Source organism: Choloepus didactylus (assembly GCF_015220235.1).
Source record: "Choloepus didactylus isolate mChoDid1 chromosome 11 unlocalized genomic scaffold, mChoDid1.pri SUPER_11_unloc1, whole genome shotgun sequence".
Lineage (NCBI taxonomy): Eukaryota > Metazoa > Chordata > Mammalia > Pilosa > Megalonychidae > Choloepus > Choloepus didactylus.
The window spans coordinates 2,681,861-2,707,104 of record NW_023637577.1 but is presented as its reverse complement, the minus strand read 5'-3'; the positions used below and the strand labels follow the sequence as shown (position 1 = coordinate 2,707,104).

Below are 25,244 nucleotides of genomic sequence, written 5' to 3'. Positions count from 1 at the left end.
GGTCTTTCCTTGAGGACAGGGTCAGAACTAACGTCTTTATCTGGACCTCTTGAGTAATTGGTTTTTATTGCCATTTCATTCTGAGATGAATGGCTTTGCATTCCAAAAACCATGCTTTAAGAAGCTCAACAGTTCTAACTGCAATGATTAAAGTTAAATTGCAGATCAGTATCCCATCTATTTCATATTTTGCTACAGATATTTAAATGTGGACAATAGAAATCAAATTCCATTTTCTAAAATTTTCTGTGTCACCACCACCTGCTTTCATTTCTTTATCCATCTATTCATTCACTCACCCACGCATTCTTTCAAGAAACATTTATCAAGTGTCTACTAGGTGCCAGATTTTTTGTAAAGCAAAATCTTCCCTTGTATTCTGGTGTCTCTCAGTTTCTCTCATAAGCGATTTTTCAAACAGCACAACCAGGGAACATACAATATTTGGAAGGTTATTTTGATAAAATAGTCACTATCACTGCTCTTGAAGCACCTCAGTCTCTGCCCAGGGCCATTGAAACACCTGATTCCTCATTTCAGGTCTTGGAGTCAATAGTTAAAACTTTTGAAGAGGCAATACTGAAAATTTAACTTTGCCAGCTTATTGCTCAACACAGACATGTTTCTCTGATTGTTTCAGTTAATTGTTCAAAGTATCTAATGCTTCTATTAGCATACTTCTGTTTTAGGTCTCCCTACCCCTTCCAAACTGCCTGAAAATCCCAAAGATTTATTTATCCAGTCTCATCTTCTTCTTTTACATCTTTTTCTCCTCTCCTTCCACTTCCTCCTGTCCAGGTTCCCTCAACAGGCAGATAGAACAATACACAAAAAAGCCAGAAACAGAGCGGCTGGCCAGTTATGGTTCTGGCTGTAACTTTCGCTACTTCTACTCATCTGGTAAACACCAGACCTGTAAAGTCTCACTACTAAGTGTGTTCCACAGACAAGCAGCATCAGGCATTCCAAGAGAGATGCTTAGGAAAGATGACTCTCAGCCCTGCATTAGACTTACTGAATAAGAATCTGCATTTTAACAAGATCCCACGTGATTTATAGGCACATCACAGTCTGAGAAGTTCTGACTTAGGGGTCGCATTTCTTCTACTGCATCACATCTTGGCTGACCCAGATTCCCTACAGGGAGGTGGTGGTGGCCTGGTGTGTCAACAATTACAGCCCTCTGTTAGCTCTTGCTCACAAGCATAACTGTTGTAGCCCCTGAGCAGAGGAGTATGGATGGAGCTTTCCAGGTACAACCCCACTCTGTACTAGAAGCAACCCAGCCTTTGTCTCTTTCAACAGAACTCAGGCCACACACCTGGAAATTCCCTTCCTTTCTGGGTAAATTCCACCCTAGACTCTCAGTAGCCTTTCCTGCCACCAGATCTCTAGTAACATTCAGCTTTAAAAAGAAAGTTTTCCAGTCTTTTCCACCAAGGAGGCTCCTTGACTCCTGTGCATATTTAATGCCTCTTTTTCCATATCCAGCCAAAACAATTTTGAAAACGAACCAAGTTAGGGGACTTACACTATCTGATTTCAAGGCTTAATATAAAACTACAGGAAACATGATACTGTGGTTTTGGAATAAGGGTGGATACACAGATCGATGGACTAGAAAAGAGAGTCCAGAAATAGACTAACACATGTATGGCAATTGATTTTTTTGACAAAAGTGCCAGAGCATTTCACTAGGGGAAAATGGTCTTTTCAACAAATGGTACTGGAATTTAAAACTTAAAAAGGAAAACAAAAATTCCAACCTGACCCTTAGTTCATGCTGTGTACAAAAATTAGCTCAAAATAGATCATAGGAATGACGTCAATAAGATGGGAGAGTAAGACAATCCAAAATCCCATCCTCCCACAGACACATTGAAAAACAAGCAGGAAAATTGGCAAACTGAAGTTCTGAAAGTTGATCTTGATCTGTTCTGTTTGCTTTTGTGACAAATTGTCTCCCCAGCTACTGTGATTTGTTTGTATGCTCTTCCTCATTCAGTACTCTGTTTTCCATACACTTGACACTTCTGGGACCCTCCTGTCATACAGAAGTTCAGTTCAACACCCTCACCCCCACTCCCACCCCTTTCTCTCTCCCTCTCTCCCTCTCTCTCTCTCTCTCTCTCTCTCTCTCTCTCTCTGAGGCTTTTCTCTCTCCAGTTTCTTTCCCATTAGAATATCCTGCCCCGGGGAGTCAAATGGTGTCAATGCAGAAAGATGGATCGCTCCAGAAAAGTCTGTTTTGCGTTTAGGTGGTCCCTCCAACAGAAACTGAATTGAGTGAGTGAGTGCGTCACTTGCCAACACTTCTGCTGCATCCCTCCCCCTGGCCGCCAACGCCCTTTTGTGTGCTCCACTCCTCAGTGGCTTGTGTTCCACCCTGGGTCTCCGCAGACTTGGGTCCCTGTGTCTGCACAGACATGGGGACCTAACTCGCTGCTGTAAGTGGCTCTCTATTCTGTGCGTGGATAGTAGAGACCCGAGTAACTGCCTCTGAGCAACTCCCAGGCTGCACTGACTGAACGAGGTGGGGAGAAGTGGATCCGCGAGTCCGGGATGAACATTTCCTACCTGATATTTTCCTTTTTCTTTGATTCAGTGTTGTTGGAGTCCTTCTCCAGTCTCTACCTTCCACCTGAGTTCTAAGCAAGTGGGATTTGTCCTTTTATTTGTTGACTCTCTGGGGAAGTTTTTTCAGGGGATGTCTTACTGCACCACGATGATGGCATTACCCGCGACATAATGGCTTCTTAATATGACACCAAAGTTATGAGCAACAACAACAAAATAGATCAATTGGACTTCATCAAAATGTAAAACATTTCTGCAACAAAGAATATTATCAAGAAAGTGAAAAAATGACCTACAGAATGGGAGAAAATAGTTGCATATAATATAGCTGTTAAAGTTTTAATATTCAAATTATATAAAGAACCCCTACAGCACAACAACAGAAAGATAAACAGCTCAATTAAAAATGGGCAAAGGACTTGAATGTGCATTTTACTAAAGAGGATATACAAATGTCCACTAAGCACATGAAAAGATGCTCAAAATCATTAGCCATAAGGTAAATGAAAATCAAAGCCACAATGAGATGCCACTTCACAACCACTAGGATGACTATTATTTAAAAAAGCAAAAATAATGGATGTTGGTGAGGATGTGGATAATTGGGACCCTCATGCATTGTGGGTGGGAATGTAAAATGGTGCAGCCACCATGGAAAGAGTTTGACAATTCCTCAAAAAGTTAAATGTAGGATAACCACATGACCCAGGAATTCCACTCCTAGCTCTATTCCCTAAAGAATTGAAAACAGATACAGATACTTGTACTCCAATGTTCATAGCAGCATTTTTCACGATAGCCAAGAAGTAGAAACAACCCAAGTGTCCATCATCAGGTTAATGGAATAAAAAAAATGGGATAGACACATAATGAAATATTATTCAGCCATAAACAGGAATGAGGTTTTGACACATGCTACAACATGGATGGAACTTGACGATATTACCCTAAGTGAAATAAACTAAACACAAAAGGACAAATATTGTGAGTCCACTTTCATGAAATATCTACAATAAGAAAATTCAAAGAGACAGAAAGTAGATGAGAGGTTACAAGGAGCTGTGGGAAGGGGAAAGGAGAGTTTCTGCATAATGGGTACAGAGTTACTACTTTGGGTAATGAAAAAGTTTTGGTAATGAATGATGGTGATGGTAGCACAACTTTGTAAATGTCATTAATGCTGCTGAATTGTATACTGAATGAAAAGTTAAAATGGCAAATTTTATGGTATGTATATATAACCACAATAAAAAAAATAAATTTAAATGTATGAATCATAGACCTAAATGTAAGTGCTAAAACTACAATATTTTTAAAAGAAACATAGGAAAAAATCTTTTCCTGAATTTCTTAGCTAGGACACAAAGAATGTAAACCATGAAAGAAAAAAATTAACAAATTGGACTTTACGAAAATTAAAAACTGCTCTTCTAAAACACTATTAAGAAAATGAAAAGGCAATCCATAGACTGGAAGAAAACATATTTATGTGCATTTTATAAATATATGGTAAAGGACTGGTATCTAACATATATAAGGCAGTCACTATTTTATAATTATAAGATAAGCAGTCTAACACAAATGGATAAAAGATTTAAATAAACAATTCACAGATGAATGTGCAATAAATGCATTAAAAGATGTTCGTTTGAATGTAAATTTTTTTGTCTTCTCCCTTTCCCCAATCTACAAACTTAAGAAACACATACAGTATTTTGTAAAGCATAATGTAAGATATTTAATTTCTCCATCAAGTCCACCATGAACAATCAACAGCAAGGCTTTTTAAAAAAATTTACATTTAATCTATGTATTTTTGCCCAGCCACACAGAGTTATTTTACTAGAAACATTAGGAACTAACTGTATAAAAGAACCAAGTTTAAAAGCATTTTGTGGGGTACATCATTTCTGTAATTATACAATGTATTTCTTTATGGTTTTAAGTGGTAAAGACATTAAGTTAACAAACATATAAGAAATGTATGCACTGTTTGAAATATAAATTATTCTTAGAACACTCTTAATTTGAGAGAACTATTTTACTGCCATGACTAAGTACAGAAATTTCAGAAAACATATTTTCAAAAATTATATTTCAGTGGGTTTTTCATTGGTAGTTGGTTTAATTTTAAATATTTAGAGGTTTGTTGGACTTTCAGAAATTGAGTACAATCTTTGCATCAAAGTACCAACTGCAATAATGAATGACTTTATAAAATTATCTGCAAAAAATGTAGAAGGTTGCACTAATATAAAAGAAAATTACATCTGAGATATTTTCCAGTTAACATAGGAATTGCCCGTTAAATACTGTTAAACTCTTGTCCAGAAACAAGTTTTGATTCATATGGGCAGTATTATTTATTGTTGTTGTTTTTTTTTTAACCAACTACCTCCTCAATAATTTATAATGGCTTTGCAGTAATGTGTATCAAATAAGAATCACTGGAAAATTGATTCGTCTCTAGGACGGCATGCAAGTTTCAAGTGGTATTGAAAGCCACAAGGATAGATAAGTAATAATAAACATATCTGTTACTAATATGCTAATTACTCTGCTCATTTAATGAAAAATAAAAGTAATTAATGATAGATACCTTTAAAAAAAGATGTTTGATATGTTTAGTATAGGAAAAGTAAAATTAAAATCACAATGAGATACTACTACACACCTTCCAGAATGACTAAAATTAAAAATAGTGACCATACCAAGTGTTGGCAAAGATGTGGAGGAATTGGAACTTCACATATTGTTGGTGAAATTGTAAAATGGTACAACCACTTTGGAAAACAGCTTGGCAGTTTGTTTTTTTTAAGAAGTTCACATATATCTACTTATAATCTAGCTATTTCACTCGTCATTATTGTCCCGAGAGGATTATGAGCATGTATCTCCATGAAGATGTGTACACAAATATTTATAGATGCTGTATTCATACAATGGAATATCATTCCTCAATAAAAAAGCACAAGCTACTAATGCACATAGTAGAGGTAAATCTCAAAATCACTGTGCTGAGCAAAAGAAGCCAAACTCAAAAGGGTACATATTATATAATTCCACTTACATGGTGTTCCAGTTTGCTGAAGTCACTGGAATGCAAAATACCAGAAATGGATTGGCTCTTATAAAGGGGATTTATTAGGTTACCAATTTACAGTTCTACGGTCATAAAACTGTCCAAACTAAGGCATCAACAAGAGGATACCTTCATTGAAGAACAGCTGATGGCTTCTGGAACACCTCTGTTAGCTGGGAAGGCACGTGGCTGACGTCTGCTAGTCCTTTGCTCCTGGGCTCTGGTTTCAAAAATGGCTTTCTCCAAAATGACTCTGGGCTTCTGTCTCTCTTAGCTTCTCTCTCAGCAACTGTGCATCCTTGCTTGTTCTCCCAGGGCATTTCTCTGTAAGCATTTCTGGGTTCTTACTTAACTTCTCTGGGGCAAACTCTGGGCTTCATCTCTTAGCTTAGCATCTCCAAATGTCTTTCTGTCTGCATCTCCAAGTGTCTGGGTCTGTGTAGGCTCTGAGCTCTCTCTCTCTCTTTCCCTGAGCTCTCTTAAGGACTCCAGTAAACTAATCAAGACCCACCTTGAATGGGCAGGGTCCCACCTCTACGAAAATAATCTAATCAAAAGGTACCACCCACAGTTGGGTGGGTCACATCTCCATGGAAACAACCTAATCAAAATATCCCACCCATAATAAGTCTACCCCCACAAGATTGCATTTAAGGAACATAGTCTTTCCTGGGGTACACAACAGTTTCAAACCGGCACATATGGTATTCTAGAAAAGGCAAATCTCTTCCATAGTGACAGGAAGTAGATCACTGGTTGCCTGGGGCACAGGGTGTCATGGCGATTTACTGCAAAGGGTCACAAGGGATCTTATCAGGGTGATGGTAACGTTCTGTATCTCGATTGTGGTGATTGTACAACAGTGCATGTATTTATCAAAAGTCATCAAACTGTGCACTTAAATGAAAGTCTTCCATGAACATGATCAGCAGACACCATGTCTCAGAGAAGATGGCTTGGCCAGCTGTCCACCCAAAGGGACAGTTTCCCTGGAGAGGGGATTAGAGAGGTAGAGAGAGATGTGGAGAGACATGTCCTCTTATAAGTCTTCCATTTTTGTTTTTCTTTTTCCTTGAATACAACACCAATTTACAGCAAACTAAAATATGTACATGGTTAAAATATAAAAGGCTCCCAAAATTCCAATGAGGAGGAAGAGCTGTGTAATAAAACATCTCAATTGTAGTGTGTGTGAAACTAAACTCTTAAAAGACGAGTCCCTTGGTCTTAATCACAGCAATAAACAATTACAAACACCAAGGAATTGTCCTGAGCTCCTTCTTTTCCCTCTCACCTGACATGAAATCCATTAGCAAGTGCTATCAGTTAGATGTACCCTCCATACACATATGGAATATGACCATTTCCTCCTCTTCCTTTGATACTTCCACGATCTGAGCCACTTTTGTCTCTTCCCTAAAAAATATAATCTCCCCCTTCAAATGATCTCCATGACTCTGCACACAGCAGCCAAAGAGGTAGTTTTAAAATATTGTGTAGACGAGGTTACTATGTCAGTTTCTTCTCACAGGGAATAAAATGGAAGCTCCACACCAAAGCATACAAACCCTGCAGAATATGGCTCATACCAACCTCTACAAACTAATCTCTTGCTGTGCTCTTCTGCTCTTGCAGTCAACCACATTGATCTCCTTGTTCTTCAAACATTCCACACTCATCACCACCCCAGGCTTATGCACCTCTGCCTGGAAGTTTTTCTTCCAGATCTTCCCCTGGGCTCACTCCCTTCCTTTCCTCAATGCTCGAGTGTCAGCACCCCTGCAAACAGAAGTTTTCCTTGACCACACCATTTAAAATAGACCCCTTCATGCTCCATCTTTCTCTATCTCCTTACTCTGCTTCTTAATAAATCATGCCCTGATATTATCTATTTGTATACTTCCTTGAGAAGTAAGGTTTATAAGGACGGAGAACTGGCTGTCTTAGCCATTGATGTCTCTCCCTGTGCCTAGGTGGTAGATTGAATTATGTATCCAACAAAGACATGTTCTTAATCTTAATTTGCATTCCTGTGGGTGTGAAACCACCTGTAAATAGGAACTTTTAAAGATGGCATTTTTAGTTAAGTGTGGCCAACTACAGCAGGGTAAATCTTAGTCCACATTATTACACACCTTATAAAGAGAAGAAACTGAAAGCCACAATTCAGAGAAGCCCACACAGGAAGAAGCCAGAAGTCAACGGAAGGGAAAAGCAGACAGAAGACACAAGAGAGAGAGTGCCATGTGATGGGAGGCAGAGATGCAAGGCAAGGAACCCCAAAGAGAGGGGCAAGTCAACCCCAGAATGCTGCAGACTTTGGGGGAGAAAGCATGGCCTTGCTGATACATTTGTCCTCTTGCACAGATTTATGTTCTCCTTACAGTTTCTAATTGCCTTTATTTTCTGCTTAAAATCTGTGCTAAGCAGTAAGTGTAACTTTTCTTAAAGCTCCATCATATTACATATTCTAATAAGGCCCCCCCCCCACCCTTTTAAGGAGCCCATCCATCCCTAGTCTCCATCTTCCTACTCCCCTCTGGGCTTTTTCTAGTCTTGTGCATAGATGACATCTTGACACTTCCCATAACTGCTTTCCTCGGTTGGACTCATTGTTTCCTACATTCCATCTTTTCTTCATTGGCTTTGTTCCAGTTGGTTCTGAATCCTCTAGGAACTGTGGAGCTTCCCATCTCTCCAAGCCACCCCACCCAAAGAAGAATTTAGGTGTGTAGGGGATATGATTTATATCAATTAAATAATAAATTTCACTTATAACTAACTCAAAACAACACTACAGTAGATTTTTTAATTCCCATTTTATAGAGAAATAAACTGAGGAACAAAGCAGTTATGTAACTTGCTCAAAATAGCAGGGCTGGGATTTGAACTCAGGACCATCTAGCACCAAAATCTAATGAGTTATCATTTACTGAGATTCCAGAACATGCCAGGCACTGTGTTGAGATAATGCACTTTACACACATTGTCATTATCACACATTGACCTCACCACAACCATACAGAAGGTGCTGACATGAAAGCTATTGTCAAATATTGAAGAGCAGTCCCTAGGAATAAAGAATTAAACTTACTAAAACAACTACAGAGAGAAGAACTTGGATCAGTGAACAGTTACAAGTGAGACAGACGTCAGCTCAAAATAAGGAAAGTTTCTAACAGACTGAGCTGTACCAGAATGGATTGTAAGATAGTGAGCTCCACATCTCTGCAGATACACAAGAAGATTCTATCTTCTTAAAGAGATTGTAAAATCAACTTTGAGTTGTGAGCTGATGAGTTAGGAGGGGAAAGGAACTAATAGGTTGAGCTCTTAGTATGCAGACATGGTGCTTTATATACAGGATCTCATGGAAAAATATGATGTATGTATTCTTATTCATTCAACATCCAGGAAAGGCTCAAGAAAATCGAATGACTAAACCATGGCCACACAGCAAATATGTAACGTAAATTAAAATTTGCCTACCCCATGCTAGATATGGGATTTATAATCCTTTCCGCTCCAATATTTCTTTTTAAGATACCTTTCATCCCCACAGATTTCTTTAGAAGATTCTATCTGCTCAACTAATTGCCTTATTAAGCATCACTTGTTAATCAAAAGCTTATGGCCCTGTCAACCTGAGGGAAAAGTATGACAGAATTCCAGGCTATAGCAAAGACAAACACCACTCCTGAAAACCAGGTCAGACATATAATTTCTGTATTTTAATATTAAAAATAATTCACAAACCCTTGTGACTACCTCCCGGAACTCCTCTGAAATAAGAACCCCCAAAGTAACAATTAATTTATACAATTTTATTGTTGTTATTATTTAGGGAGAAGTACTATTTTGGGCTGAACGTTTCTTTTTTGTTCAGTGAGTTCTTTTTCTTCTGCCTCCTTCCTCCTTGATATAATGCAAATCTTAATCTTCATTTACGAGCCAATTAAAATCCAACCTCCTCCATGACATTTGCTACCTTGGAATTTCCACAGCAGTTGCATTGAACTGCAATCTTGAACTACCCTCTAATAAAATCTCATTTTCTCCCCTAAATACCCCATCCTATAGCTTCTACCTTGAGGCTGTGTATATAAATCAGGGTCTTCTCAGTTGCAAGTGACAGAAATCAACTCAACTTGCATCGAGCAGGAAAGAAAACGTAATGTATTAGCTTAAGTAACAGAAAAGGTCTGTGGAGTTGTTGGTGATTGAATCACGTACCACACAAAAGAAATGTTCAATTCTTAATCCATATCCCTGTAGGGGTGAACCCATTTGTAAATAGGACTTTGAAGATGTTATTATTTGTTAAGCATGGACTCATTTGTGAACAGGATCTTCAAAGATCCTCTTTATAGCAGGTCAAATTGAGTCCATTTGGGTTTTAACCCATAAGACTGGAGCCTTATAAGGCAGAGGAAATTCAGATGCAGCCAGTTAGTAGAAGCCAGAAGTCAATAGAAGACAAAAACCACAAGAAGCCAGAGAATGAGTCAGATCTCCACGTGACCAGAAAATGCAGAAGAGGTGGGTTGGCAGTAATATGCAGGGCTTGTAAAGAGTGTGGCATATAAAACATATGGAGAGGGGTAAAGAGGCAAAAATGCTGTGCTAGTTTGGAAATATTACATCCCACCAAAAGCCATATTCTTTAATACAATCTTGTGGGGGCAGATGCATTAGTGTTGATTAGGTTGGAATGCTTTGATTGCGTGTTTCCATGGAGATGTGACTCAATCAACTGTGGGTGAAAAATTTGATTAAATAATTTCCATAGAGATATGGACCCCACCCATTCATGGTAGGTCTTGATTTAATCACTCAAGTCCTGTAAAATAGTTCACAGACAGAAGGAGCTCAGAGCAGCTGAGAGGGACATTTTGGAGAAGGCTTTTGAAATCAGACTTTTGCTGATGCTTTGGAGATGCTAGTCCAGAGTTTGCTCTGAAGAAGCTAAGGGAAGACAAAATGCCTCAAGAGCAACACTCTGAAGAATGCACAGGAGCTGAGAGAGGAGCGCAACAAAATCTGGGATCAGCAGACACCAGTCACATGCCTTCCCAGCTAACAGAGGTTTTCCGGATGCCATTGGCCTTCCTTCAGTGAAGGTATACTTGTGTTGATGCCTTAATTTGGGCATTTTCACGGCCTTCAGACTGTAAATTTGTAACCAAATAAACCCCCTTTATAAAAGCCAGTCCATGTCTGGTGTTTTGCATAATGGCAGCATTAGCAAACCAGAACAGATGCCATATATTATCAGTTGAGGACCACACCGATCCCATTTCACAGATCAGGCTGTGAAATGGGATCCTGTGTGGTGGGATGTCAATTACTGTGCAGCTGAATAACACTATGTTTCCCCGACTATACATACTCCTATTTATGCCTCAAGACCCTCTTCAGGAAACTGTGATTGGTTGTGTTTCTACTTCCTTGACATGTCTCAGGGGCCACATGGAGTGTTGCAAAGAGCCCAGGTATTGGAGTTAAGCAAGTTTGCACCCAAATCCTGGCTCTACCACTGACCAGGTACATGACTTTACCTGTTTGATTCTCACTTTCCTAATCTGTGAAAGTGATGCCTATCTCACTGAGTTATCCTGGAATGTAAATGAAATTGCATGTGAGAGAGCTCCAGGCTCGTAGCAACTTTCAGGGGGACTGTGAGTTCCCCTTCCCCTTATTATGTCTTCATTACTGATGAGCGAAGTACCCCAAGTGAGACCCACGTCCCAATCATTTGTTTTCCCAGGACCATCAAGTGCCAAACTCATGAGTCTTTCTTGAATGAATAGTTGAAGAAGTGAGTGAATAAAGAAAGGAATGAAGAAATTAGGCTAATAAATGGGTGAATGAAGAAATAAATAATGAATAAATTATGCCCTCATAATGAAAAAGAAAAATTCGAAGCTGAATATCACATAGGTGACATCATGACATCAAAAAACTCCAACAAATCAACTTGATCCTATATCCAAATGGCCAATGAAATTGGCTGTGAAAATAACATGTAGACAAAAGGATTATCCTTGTTGTCAGTAATCACTGCTGCCTTCCACTGACTACCTGTGGGCTTGCTGGGTGAGGTGCTAGACATTTTGCATACATTGTCCTTTGCAACAACCTCCCAAAGTAAATGTTATCCTCATTTCACAGATGAAGAAACTGAGGCTCAAAAAGTTAAATCACTTGCCCAAGGAGGCAAGTGGCACACCTAGGATTTGAACCCACATTTGTCTATTTCTAAGACAAAATGCACTTTCCTTGCCATTTAGGATTCAATCTGGAGTTCTCTAGGCCTGCAGTTAGTTATAAAAAAGAAGAAAAGCTAACCGTAAGTGAAATCCTTGTGAAAGCCGTATTTCCCTTCTTGGTTATAGAACCCTGAGTGACAAACCGTGACAACCCAGCAGTGATGCATTAAACAGTGTTCCCTTTTCTGCCCTTTTGAGGAGTAGTGTTCTCCACTGCGTGCTTTCCTATTCTTGGCTCACAGCTGGGACTGATGGACAGGTCTTACCTTTCGCACACATCCACCTATTCATGAACTCTTGGGTTTGCCACTGAACAACGCACTTGACTGGAAGCTAGATTTGAGGACAAACTTGATCTTTCTCCTCTTTACCTGCCTTCTCCCATCCTCCAAGGAGAAAGGTGAATACATGAATAGAAACGGGACCCCTGAATAAAAGGAGAAACACTGTTTATCGCCCTAGGGAATAGGAAAGGACAGGCATTGCCTTTATCCAACTTCAGTATGGTACTTAGGTCTATTATAAGCAGTATGTATGGACCTCACACATAGCTCAGAATTCCTCATTGGTCTCTGAGGGTTGTAACCAGCACATGCTTTGGTCAGGGTTCAAATCCCAGCTCTGCCACTTACAAGCTGAGTAAACTTGGGCATTTTATTTTCTTCGAGCCTCAGTTTTCTCAACTTGTAAAGTACAGATCATAATACTTACCTAACTGGTACATCACTAGGATCAGGAGATAAATTGAGTTGGTGGAAATGTCCAGCATATGGTAGAGGCGTGGAGGCATGAGTGAATGGCCGGCTGGGGAGCCCATGTTGGCCCTGGAGGCTTGAGAATCATGAAAGGAGATAAGTTGCAGGTGACCAGCATGAATGGGACAGTGTTGTAGGACTGCTCCAAGGGAGTGGCATTCAAGGAAGTTAAAGGCTGCAAGATCTGTTAGGGGACCATTTATATGTGGGCTCAAGGGGGAAGTTGGAGGCACCCAATCCCTTCTCTGTCCTGCTCCTGGAATCCAGACTATTTTCTTATCTATTTCTAGAATTATCCCCCATAGACTCCAAGCGCAGATTGAGATGGGCTCAAACAGCAACTCTACCATGTTTTGCTGTCAACCTTGAGAAAAACCATCCAATATCTCTGAACTCAATTTTTTCACCTGTAAAATGGGGATAAAAGCACCTACCTTGAAGGTAGTTAAAAGAATAAGAAACACTTTTCAAAAGCATTGAGCTGTGGACATGGCAAGCAGCAGATACCCCATCACCAAACAATTATTCCATACTCTTGATGAATGAACAAATGAATGAGCAAATGAAGACTTTTAATAAGATAACAGTTTTTCCACCTACAAAGTAAATGTAAATATGATGATATCCTTGGATTGAAACCCTTAAAGTTCAGACCAGTTGCTGCTTTAAAAGGTTAGAGTCTAGAAGTATTGTTAATCAATTTTATAAATGAAGAAAGTTGAGTGACTTGTCCAGGTCACACAGCTAATGAGTGACTGAGCTCATTAGCTGAAATGAAAAAGGCCTTGTCCAGTGCCTTTCTCCCAGCTGGAAGCTGATGGTGTTAATTCAGTTTAAAACACTGATTAATTTAAAGGCCAGTCATAGAAGAAAACATTGACCAAACATACATTGGCCTACTTTATGGAAGATAATTTTCTCCTCAAGGACAAGCCCAGGCCAAATTTTTCTCCTACATTATTACTGCCTAAAATGGGCAATTATGTACCACCTAAGATTCTGGGATTAGTATCATGTTTAGCCCATCCCTTCCTGTGGCATGCAAAATATGAAGCATGACTACACTTATAAAAGAGAATCTATTCTCACTCCAGTTTTCTATGTATCCTTTCTTGATTGCCCAAATATTGCAATATTTTCTATCTCACATTTGCCTGATGATCTGACCTTGTTTTTCTAGAGATAATTATGTCTCCTACATGAGGGCAAGGTCTGAAGCATCTTTAGATAATTCCACCAAGAAAAAAGAAAGTTTAAAATTAGATAATCATTCAATAATAATTATTATTCACATAATTCAATAATAATAATAATTTTAATAATGGAAAAGGCTGGATGATTGGTCTAAATCAGCTAGAAGATCTACATCTTCCCAATTCCTCAAGAAATTGTTCAATTCTCCTCTCTAGTTGGAGATGTGTAAATGCAGCTTTAAATGGAACAGAACCTTTAAAACTGAGAAACTCAAACAGTTGTTACCACAAAGTCACCATTTAACAGTGCTATTCAGGAAGGAAAATAAAGAGGAAGTTGCCATGGAAACCTCTGTAACACCTGGCATAGCACCTTTGACTCACACAGCTGTATCTTAAAGAAACACAGACATAAGTTGACGCTTTTATTCAATTCCCGGGGCCAACTGTGCCTTCTTGGTGCTTAGTGAGGAGACATTTATTGATATGCATCAGTCATTTTATAAATGAGAAACTAGAGGAGAAATGCAGCCTCTTGTAACTCAAGTGCACTTTTATTCTACCCTAAATGTTCATTGTATTCCCGATTTGGGAACACATATTTCCTCCTCCGCAATTATTTCACTTTCTGGTCTAATATAGGAGAGATTTGTCCTCTAAATTCAGTCTTTGCAGGAACTGCATGGATAGTTGGTATAAGAAAAAAGTGACAAGTTTAAATATATGGAAGGTCAAGTTTGCAAGTGTGAAATTCACAGACACCACACACCAGAAAGGACTCATACGGGGAGTCAGAAATATGGTGACCTTGGAGTCACCATTAGCTGGCTAGTTATTTCTCCCCTCTGACTTTCAGTGTCCTCAACACCTACGTCTAAGAAAATACCAATATCACCAGGTGATGATAAAAATGCAATTAGGTAATTGGAGGAGAACGGTCTTTGTAAACCGTGAAGGGAACAGTGAGCACTGCCACTTACTGACTGAGTGCCTATTATGTGCTTGTCACACACAGGCAACTTAATATTTTTTAAGTGTAGAGTGCAAGGCAAACACAAATCAGGGATGAGGGAATATAGATCATCAGAAACAGGTAACACAGGACCTTAAATATCAAACTAAAGAGTGTGGATTTCATGATTTAAGTAACTGAAAGCCATTAATGGATTTTGAGCAGCAGAGTTACATGATCAGAACTGGGTTTTAAAAGTGTGTTTTGGGGCAAAGTGGGGGGTAGATAGAAACAAAGGGACTGGAGACAGAATAGCAGGGAGGCCATTACAATAATCCAGAGGAGAGTTGAGGTCCTGAAAAAGGACAATGCAAGTCCTCCATTAAATATAAGATCTCTTATGGTGCCTCTGTGTGCAAGATGGGCCAATGTGTTCTAGATGAAGGTCCAGTAGGCTAATTAATATATGCTCCATGGTGGCAAAGAGAGGAAACTAATTCAGCCAACATTTCCAGCAGTCTTGATGATGTTGCAATTGTTTAAAATACTATATGGAATAGTGACTACCGGGGTGCACTGCCTATGTTCCCCTTTCAAACCCAAGGTACTTCTTTTCCCACCACCCAGGATTGCTGGCCGCCAAGGGCTCATGGGTGTGTCCTTCTCCAGGAATTGCCCTCAGCTGAAAAGAGCTGCCTCATCCAGTATCTTGGCCCTTCTACTGGTCAATGTGGGGGGTACAAGGACTCAGATCCCTTACCTTAATTCAGGACATCACTAAAGGACCATCCCCCGCTCCCGAGGTTCAGCATTACCTGAGACCTGTATTGTAGTCACAATGTACCCCAACTTCTTTATCAACACAACCCAGCTCCTCTGGCTTCCTTGCAAATATTGCTTCTGAGAGCACTCCTCAATAAACCTCCTGCACACAGAATCTGTCTCCAGGGACTTTAACCTAAGATATCCCACAAAATTCTTTCCAGCCCCATGACGGAAATTTGACTTTGAGCCATAATCTCAGGTTTACATTTGTAAGAACCTGGAGGACATTCCTTAACAATAAAATATAACCAAGATATATAAATTAAAGGAAAGTATCCCTCCACAAATGTAATTCCCATTCAACTTTTAAAATGACGAATCTGATGTGAAAATAAATTGAGTTCCACCTGCATTAAAATAATATTAGAAAACTCATTATACTCTGGCCTAAGGCATGGAGTAATCCTGCAAGCCTTGATATTTTATCCACCCAAAGCACCGCTATTAACAAAGTTCATAATAATCAATGGCAGTCCCATGGTGAGATTATGACCCAGTCCAACCAGAGGATATGAAGGAACTGGAATCTATTATGATAATGAAAACCAGTCTAGTGCCAGTAAGGAAAAGAAAAGAAAAAGTTTATTAAAATTCCAAAGACAAATAGAATTTGAAACACACAAGGGACCAGAGAATGAAAGATATGAAGGAATGTATTAGCTCTATTCATCGGGACTGAGCCACCAAATCTCTTTATCAACAGGAATTTAATTTTAGAAGCCAGAGTCAAAAGATAAAAAGACAAGCTGAAGCTGGGAGTTGGCCTTTTAATTTTAAGGATTCCAAGTACCTGCATCTATCTTCAGTCTATATCGGCTGCAATGGTTTATTGAGGATTTAATATGGGAGGGACATTGCCACACACTTTTTGTGGATTCACTCATTTATTTCTCACAAGAGCCCTATGACTTGATTCTAATATTATGGTTCCCATTTTTCAGAGGTGGTAAATGAAGCAGAGAAAGGTTAACTAACTTCTCCCAAGGTCTTGCCCCCCACCCTCAACCCCCACTGATAATGAGCCTGGATCCTGAGCTCCCTGTCTGAACCTCAAGTTCTATTCACTGGGAGAACTCTAATTCTTCTTCTATCTATACTGCCTGTATTGACCTTCCCATACAGCCTCTGTGCACACATTCTGTCTTGTTGAGTTCTGCCTCTCTCTCTCATTCAAATCCATCTTGGGGTTTGAGGAGGTCAGTGCAGACAGCCACTTTCTCCCCTACTAAGTTAGGAACCAATTAATTGACAAATCGATGGAGACGAATACATGAGCTGTGTTTCTGATATAAGCTAAGCTGGAGGATATGGCTTAGACCTGGGGGCAAGTGGGCTTGACAACAATCCCCTTAGTTGCATTTACCCTCGAAACTTCAGGGTAAATGATAGGAGGGAAGAGTCTTTCCTGCCAAGTTCATCAAAAAGCAGAGAACCAATAAAGATTGTGCCTTCTCTGCAGGCAGACAGACCTAAATCAGCAAAAAGAGAGAGAAAGGCTCTACCAGAAAAAGAAATATGTGTTCCTCTCCAGCCCACTTCTGTGCAACCTCATTCTAACCAGGTGTCTCTCCACTTGCAAACCTTGGCTGGTTCCCCATACCTTCGAGATCAAATTCAATCTCTCTAGTGAAATATTTAAGGTCCTTCCTCCTTGTGGTAGTCATTAGAGTGACTCACCGATGTTGCCTGTTTTTCTTCTTCTGGATCTATGGGAGGACTGTACTTCCCCATCGCATTCAAGTTGGCATGGCCAGGTGATTGGCTTTGGCCAAGGGAATGTGACTAGGTAGAAGCCTGTAAATCTGGTGCATTCACCATTTTTCCAATCCCCTTGCTACAATGAAAGTTGACGATGCAAGTGGTGCAGGCTCCATCAGCCTGAGTCAGGCTAGTGTAGAGCAGAGCCCTCAGTTGATCCATGATGGATAGGTAGCATGAATGAGAATTAAACATAAGTTGTTTTGAGCCACTGAGATTTGGATGCTGTTTGTTATTGCAGCATGACCTAAAGCATCCTGACCAATGCACTACCAGCCCCTAAACCCCTTTCCACAGTATGTGATTTCTAAACATGAGATGTGACTTCTTGCCTCTCTGCTTTTGTCCATTCGCTGGTCCCCCAACATCAGCCCAGATCAAACATCACCTCCTCTATAAAGGCTTCTCTACCTCTCGCAGTTAGAAATAGATGCACTCTCCTTTGGCCTCAGTCAGCAAACATTTGATGAATGACTAAGTGAAGTCTGTAGCCAGACATAACCTGACTTCCATCTTTTGCTATTTTAAGGCTCCTTGGGCTGTGTAAAGCCCATAGCACTTTCTTTTTCATTCCAGATGATGTAACTTCTCCCTACAGAGTACGCAGAAGCCTGTTAAACATGGTCCCTCTATACTGTGGGATGGTAGGCTTGTCTTCAGTCCAAGGGAGGGATCTGGTATTTTCCTCGAGGCATTCAGTGAATGTGACAAATATTCTGCTTCAGGAGCTCAGGGAGGATCCAGAAAGGAAGCAGCAGAGGGAAAAGGAGGCACATGGCGCAGCATATGGTGGCGGTGGCACCAAGCCAGATCTGGCAGCACTTGCAACGGCCATGGGAATAACTTGGAGAACAAATTACGCTCCTGCCTACAGAGCAGGCGACAGGAGAGGAGACAGAATGAGACCAGGGTGTTGTGTCAAGATCACAATAGAATGCTAGGCATGGATGTTCCAATCTGCCTAGAGCAGTGGTTCTTGACTTTGGCTGCACATTAAAATTACCTGGAGGACTTTTGAAAATGCCAGTGCCTAGGCTGCACCCCAGACCAGTTAAATTAGAATTTTTGGCAGTGGATCCCAGGGGTCAGCATTTCTTTTCTCTGTTTTTTTTGTTTTTTTTTTTTTTTTTTTTGCAGTTTTTTATTATAGAATTGTTGCTTTACAGAAAAATCATGCAGAAACTACAGAGTTCCCATATACTCACCCACTGCCTATTATTAACACCTTGCATTAGTGTGGGAACTTTGTTACAATTGATGAAAGTAGACTATTATCATTGTACTATCAACTATAGTCCATGGTTTCCATTAGGGTTCACTACTTGTATTGTATAGTCCTATGGTTTTTTTTAAATTTTTATTCTAGTAACATGTATACAAACTAAAATTTCCCCCTTTAACCACATTTAATTGCATAATTCAGTGCTGTTACATTACATTAATAATGCTGTGCTACCATCACCCCCATCTATTACCAAAACATTTCTTTTTAATTCTGTATGTGATTCATGTACATCCAGGGTTGAGAATTACCACCCTACAACACAGCCTTTTCCTGATCTTTCCAGGAGGCCACATGGTGTGCCCCACATCCCTAGCAATATGCATAGAGATTCTATAAAGTTTGCATTTTAAAAACTCAAGGAGAGACGGGTTTGGGTGCCCTCTACATGCAAAACCACAGTGGAACACACCTTAATACATTGTTTCATTTCATCATCACATTGCCCCATGGAATGGATGCCCTCTCTTAGAAATGAAGACGCTGAAGTTGAAAGAGGTGAAATCATTTTCCTACATCTAACAAGCAGCACTTAGGATTCAGTTCAAGAGTCTTTTCTCTTCTGCGGCAGTGGTTTTCAAATTACAGTGGGGCTCGACATGCCACCAAGGTCTGATTCTAATTTCACTTTGAAAGGTGCTTTTTTACCATTTCCAAAATTATACTTTGGAAGCACACACCCCAAATGTCTCATCTACCAAAATGTAGCCCTTTGGAGCTTTCTAGCACACTGCTATGCTCTCCTGTATGGACACACATCTGTGCAGAACTCGAAGGAAAGATCCTTTTGTCACCTGTGCATTCAGAGCTCAGCACCAGGTAAATGGGTCACCGATTAGAAGGATTTGAGCTCTATGGCAGTCTTAAAAAAATCAGGCATGCGCATGTTTATACTCCATAAAATCGTTCCAGTGAGTGTGTAGGAGCAAATCGTATCCTTGGATAAAGGCTGAATACACCTGCTCACCCACCAAGGTGTCAATCCAGGTGTGCACACCATGGGATTTACAAACAGTCAGGGGGCTTCTTTAAAATTGACTGAGCTGGACAAGTTCTGTTGGACAAGGTCCCGGTGTTGCCCTGCTTACCACTGCAGAGAAGATGTCCACAATGAACCTGCAACTTAAAGTTTTGGTCCCAATACGCAAAACACGTTTGACCATTTTGAAACTCATGAGGGTGGTCATTACTTCAAAAAAAATTAAATCATGTTATATAATAATAGGGGATTCTATATGTATCTAAAGATTTATTCATTGACTTCCTCCAAATTGTACACTTGCAATTAAGTGCCAATATGTCTATCAACAGATGAATGGATAATCAAACGTGATGTTCATACAGCGAACAGAAAAGAAGTTCTGATATATGTTACTACATGGCTGAACCTTGAAGACATCATGTTAAGTGAAATAAGCCAGACACAAAAGGACAAATGCTGTATGATCTCCCTTTTATGAAATACCTAGAACAAGCAAATTTTATAGAGACAGATTGTACATTACAAGCTACCAGGTGCTGGAGATGGGTTGAGGGGATAGAATTGATTATTATATAATGGGTGCAGAGTTTCTGTTTGAAGTGATGAAGAAGTTGAGGCAATGGATGCTGGTGATGGTAGCACAAGATTGTGAATGTAATTACTACGGAATTGAACACTTGAAAGTGGTTAAAATGGGAAATTTTGAGTTGTGTTTATGTTGCTACAATAAAAAGTTATTTTTAAGTGCCAATATGTCATTAGTGATTCAACATTTTTGAATGTTGAAATTTGGAATGATGAAATTTTGTATTATGCTTTCAAGCTGTTCAATCGATTTAAATTGACAAATATCCTGAGATTACCCAGTGAGCTGTTGAAAACAAAAGTCTGACACTAGCAGATACTTCTCTGTATGAATCAAAACTCTCTCAACACTGAACAATTTATACAGAATACATGACAAAGCAGGATGCCGAGGATAATAGCGGACTGCCCTTCACAAGCCCCAATTACAAATTATGAGTTTGCTGAAACTCTCACCATCCTCACCGACTGATATTAGCATGAGCAATTGTTAAAATCTGAACTTACAAAATAAACATGGACTAACAAACTACTATCTGTGTGTTTTATAAATGAGTATTCTTTCCACATGAGTTCCATCCCCATTTTCTTTAAAGAGTTTTGGAAACTTTAAAATCACTGCGCTCTGTTAGTCTGCCTCTCCAAACAAAAATAGCAGTTGCAGAGAATTGAAATGACTCTATGGAAAGAAGAAGAAATAGTTTATTAAGCAGTTAAACTGTGAGTGCCCACATGTGCTAGCATGTGTGCGTGCCTGTGCACGGGTAGGCATGTGTCCACTCTCATGCACGTGTACATTGCATACACCCACCAGATTACGAACACCCCTAAGAAATAACCAAACCCTTCTCAGTGGAGTGTTGGTAAAGGGAAGTAAGCACAGGAGGACCTGGAGGACTGCCAGGCTCTAGTTCTTAACCCTTTATTGGTCTGATTCTCATGTCTTCTGATCCTCTCTCCATCCCACCATGCCCTAGACTGAAATCCATCCCAGACCAATCACTTCTCTGTGTGGAGCTGATATACTATTGTGTGGTATTCTCAGCGCTCTGTTTCCAACTACTCAGAGGTTCTTCATAGATATCGCCTGCCTTTAACCATAGCATATTCCTTCCATGATATCTGTGCTTCTTTACCTATGTCTGTCCCTGAATGTTGTAGCACAGGTCCATGCAAATGAGGGCTTCCAGGGTGCAGCTCTCTTCCTGCCATCTTATCTTGATGATACAATCACAAAACCCACATCATGGACCCAGAGCTAAGAATGGGGTCTGTATTAGTTAGAGTTCTTTAGGGAAACAGTACCAACAAGAGATATCTGTGAATATAATAAGATCTTATAAAAGTGTCTCATGCAACTGTGGGGATGCATGAGTCCAAATTCCATACGGCAGGATGCATGAGTTCAAATTCCATAGGGCAGGCAGCGAACTGGCAACTCCAATGAAGGTGTTCAATGAACTCCTCAGGAAATGCTTTGCTGGCTAGCCGAAGAAGAAGTGAAGGTCCTCTTTCTTTTTCCCTTAAAAGCCTTCAACTGATTGGATTAAATCCAGCTGATTGAATTTTCTCATTGTGGAAGACATGCCCTTTGTTGATGTAATCAGTCACAGTGCAATCAATTGACTGATGATTTAATAAATCAGCCTTCTGGTTTATTAACCAGGCACAAATGTCCTTGCAGTAATGGTTAGGCCAGTGCTTGCTTGACCAGACACCTGGAAACCACCTGGCCAAGTTGACACATGAACCTAACCATCACAGGGTCTTTCCCAGATGGCCCCTGAGACTTTTGACCCAAACAAGCAGCATGGTGAGAGGACATTTCAAATGCTGGCCCTGCCACTTTATTAACTGCGTCCTTAGACAAATGATGTCTCTGAGGTACAGTCTTCAACTCTTAAATTCTAAAATTCTAACTTTGCAATATTTGTGAGCATCAAATGGATATTTGAGGCAATGTGCTAGAATATAAAATCGCTTGACAAATATGTTGTATTAAAAAAATGTGCTGAATTTTTTAAAACTCTGAGGTCTTTTCATTTCAAGGATTGTCAAATCAGTTGGGATATTCTCTGTCCTTTTTAAAATTTTCACTTTCTACCCAAAAAGGCAAGCAAAAGCATTCCATGATTGCTTACTAAAAGTTTTCAGATTTCTTCTTTGACAGACAACATTAATGTTTGTTGTTTGTGATGAAATATAGAGAGCACCTGGTATTTATCACACTTAAAGTGTAAATTTAAAGCAGCTTTCAACCTTTTACCATCCATTCTTCCTGTTACTATTTTAAAAAGCCCTTTAAAGCAAAAAACTCATTTTTCCTCCCTTTTTCCTGTTTCCTCTAACTTGAATACATACTTGAGCAAGCATCCAGTCTCATCTCTTGCCATGAGACAGAAAGTAAAGTGGGAAAAAGATTGGATTTAGAGACAAAGGATCAACATGGCCATCTCCTTCCTTTGGGACAGGGGCAAATCATCCAACCCTCTGATGCTGTGAAAAGAGTAAAAAAATCACCCTCTACTTCCCAGAGTTAGGGTGAGAAGCCAATGAAATGATGGAGGAGGAAATGAAGTTTGAAAACTAGCATGCTGTGGAACAGGTTTCCCCTGTGCTTACCGATCTTCCCAAGAGACCAGAGTCCTGGGCAGAGGAGAGCAGGGTTTTGCTCAGAAGCTGAAAGTAGGAAATGCAAAGTCCATATGCCCTGTGATTATTTACAGGTGTGTCTCTAAGTTGGAGTGTTGGCACCTCCAGAGGCACTGCCCATACTAAAGGAAAGGCCCAGCACCTCTCCAGGACCACAGACCTTTGTGGAGAAGCATTTTACACCTAACCCAGTATGGGAGATTGATTCATGCCCCCCACAAAGTCATGCTCAAGTCCTAACCCCGGTCCTGTAGGTGTGAACTCATTTGTAAAAAGACTCTTTGAAGATGGAAAGGCCTTGGCCATGTAACGGAGGCAGAGATGCAACCACAAGCCAAGAATTCCCAAGGGTTGCCAGCAAGCCAACTCCAGAACAACACCTCAGATTCTTGGAGAAAGCATGGTGTGCCAATACCTTGATTTTGGTCTTCAAGCCTCGAAACATGTGAGGCAATAAATTCCTCTTGTTTAAACCAACCAGTTTGTGCAACATTAGACACCCAGTAAGGAAGGTGACCCTGCTTGCAACTGCAGTGACTGCTGCACATCAAGAATTTTATTCCACATGCTTTGTGAGCCCCTGCTCTGGATTCAGCTCTGTACCTGGCACTGGAGCTACAGAGAGGGAAAAGATACAAGCCTCTAATAATCCTGCCCCTCAAATACTCATGGAGCTTTCTATGTGCTGGGGACAAAGTGGAAGCTAAGAAATGCAAGTCCCTGTTCTGATTAAGCTGACATTTTCCAAGAGAGAAACAGACAATGAAAAGGAAATTAAAAGGAAAAAAATATTTTAAAGATAACTTTAGAAATTGATAATCACTGTGAAAAAATTCAAATGGTCTGATATGATAAAGAGCAATGGGAAACTATATAGATGGGATGGCCAGGAAAGAAAAAGTGTGAAAATGAGCTAGTCATACTGTTAAGAGTTTGGGATACATCACATTGACTAGAGGATGGGATGTGAGAAATGAACTCACTTTTTAAAAATACCTACTATGTACCAGAGACTGTACTGAGTAAATTTATTTCCACTTATTTAATCTTCACAAACCACATGGCAGCAATTGCATCAACTTTGGTTACCAGTGCCAAGAACAATATATGTCACATAACACAAACTCTCATGAAAACAGAATGAATGAAAATATGGATGAACAAGGTAAAATTTGTTAATCCCTTTTTATAAATAAGGAAACTGAGGCCTGTCTTTAATTTTTTGATAATTTTAATTTATTTTTTGAAAAGATTAGAATTGATAAAAATTCCATTTATAATAACAACTAAAAGAATCAAATATCTAGGAATAAGTCTAATCAAGGATGTAAACGATTTGTACACAGAAAACCATAAAACATTGCTAAAGAAAGACCTAAACAAATGGAAGGACATTTTGTGTTCATAGATTAGAAGACTAAATAATGTTAAGATGTCAATTTTACCCAAAGCAATTTACAGAGTTAATCAAAATTGCAATCCCAATCAAAATTCCAACAAGCTTCTTTGAAGAAACAGAAAAGCCAATCATCAAATTTATATGGAAGGGTAAGGAGACCCAAATAGCCAAAGCCTTCTTGAAAAAGAAGAATGAAGTTGGAGGACTCACACTTTCTGATCTGAAAACTTATTACAAAGCCACAGTAATCAAAACAGCATAGTACAGGCACAAGGACAATCATATAGACCAATGGAATCAAATTAAGAGCTCAGAAATTGACCCTCACATTTATAGCCAACTGATTTTTGACAAGGAGGCAAAGACCATTCAATTGGGAAAGAATGGTCTCTTCAACAAATGGTGCTGGGAAAACTGGATCTCCATTAACAAAAAAAATGAAGATGGACCCCTACCTCATGCCATATACAAAAATCAACTCAAAATGTATCAGGACCTACATATAAGAGCCAGAACTACATAACTCCTAAAAGAAAACATAGGGAAGCCTCTTCAGTATCTTGTGTTAGGCGATGGTTTTTTAGATTTTACATCCAAAGAACAAGCAACAAAAGAAAAAATAGATAAATGTTACCTCATCAAAATTTAAAACTTCTGTTCATCAAAGGACTTTATCATGAAAGTAAAACTACAGCCTACACAATGGGAAAAAAATTGGAAACCACAAATCTAATAAGGGTTAATTATCTAGAATACATAAGGAAATCCTTCAACTCCACACAACAAACAACCCAATTAAAAAATGGGCAAAAGACTTGACCAGACATTTCTGCAAAGAAGATTCACAAAGTCAAAAAGCAGATGAAAAGATTCTGAACATCATTAGTCATTAGGGAAATGAAAATCAAAATCACAAAGAGATACCATTTCACT

General features: G+C 39.5%; 1 pseudogene; it reads right to left on the bottom strand.

Moving 5' to 3' along the window:
- Positions 1-12,745, bottom strand: part of LOC119524392 — an 82,635-nt pseudogene extending 69,890 nt beyond the window's left edge.
- Positions 12,746-25,244: the final 12,499 nt, after the last annotated feature.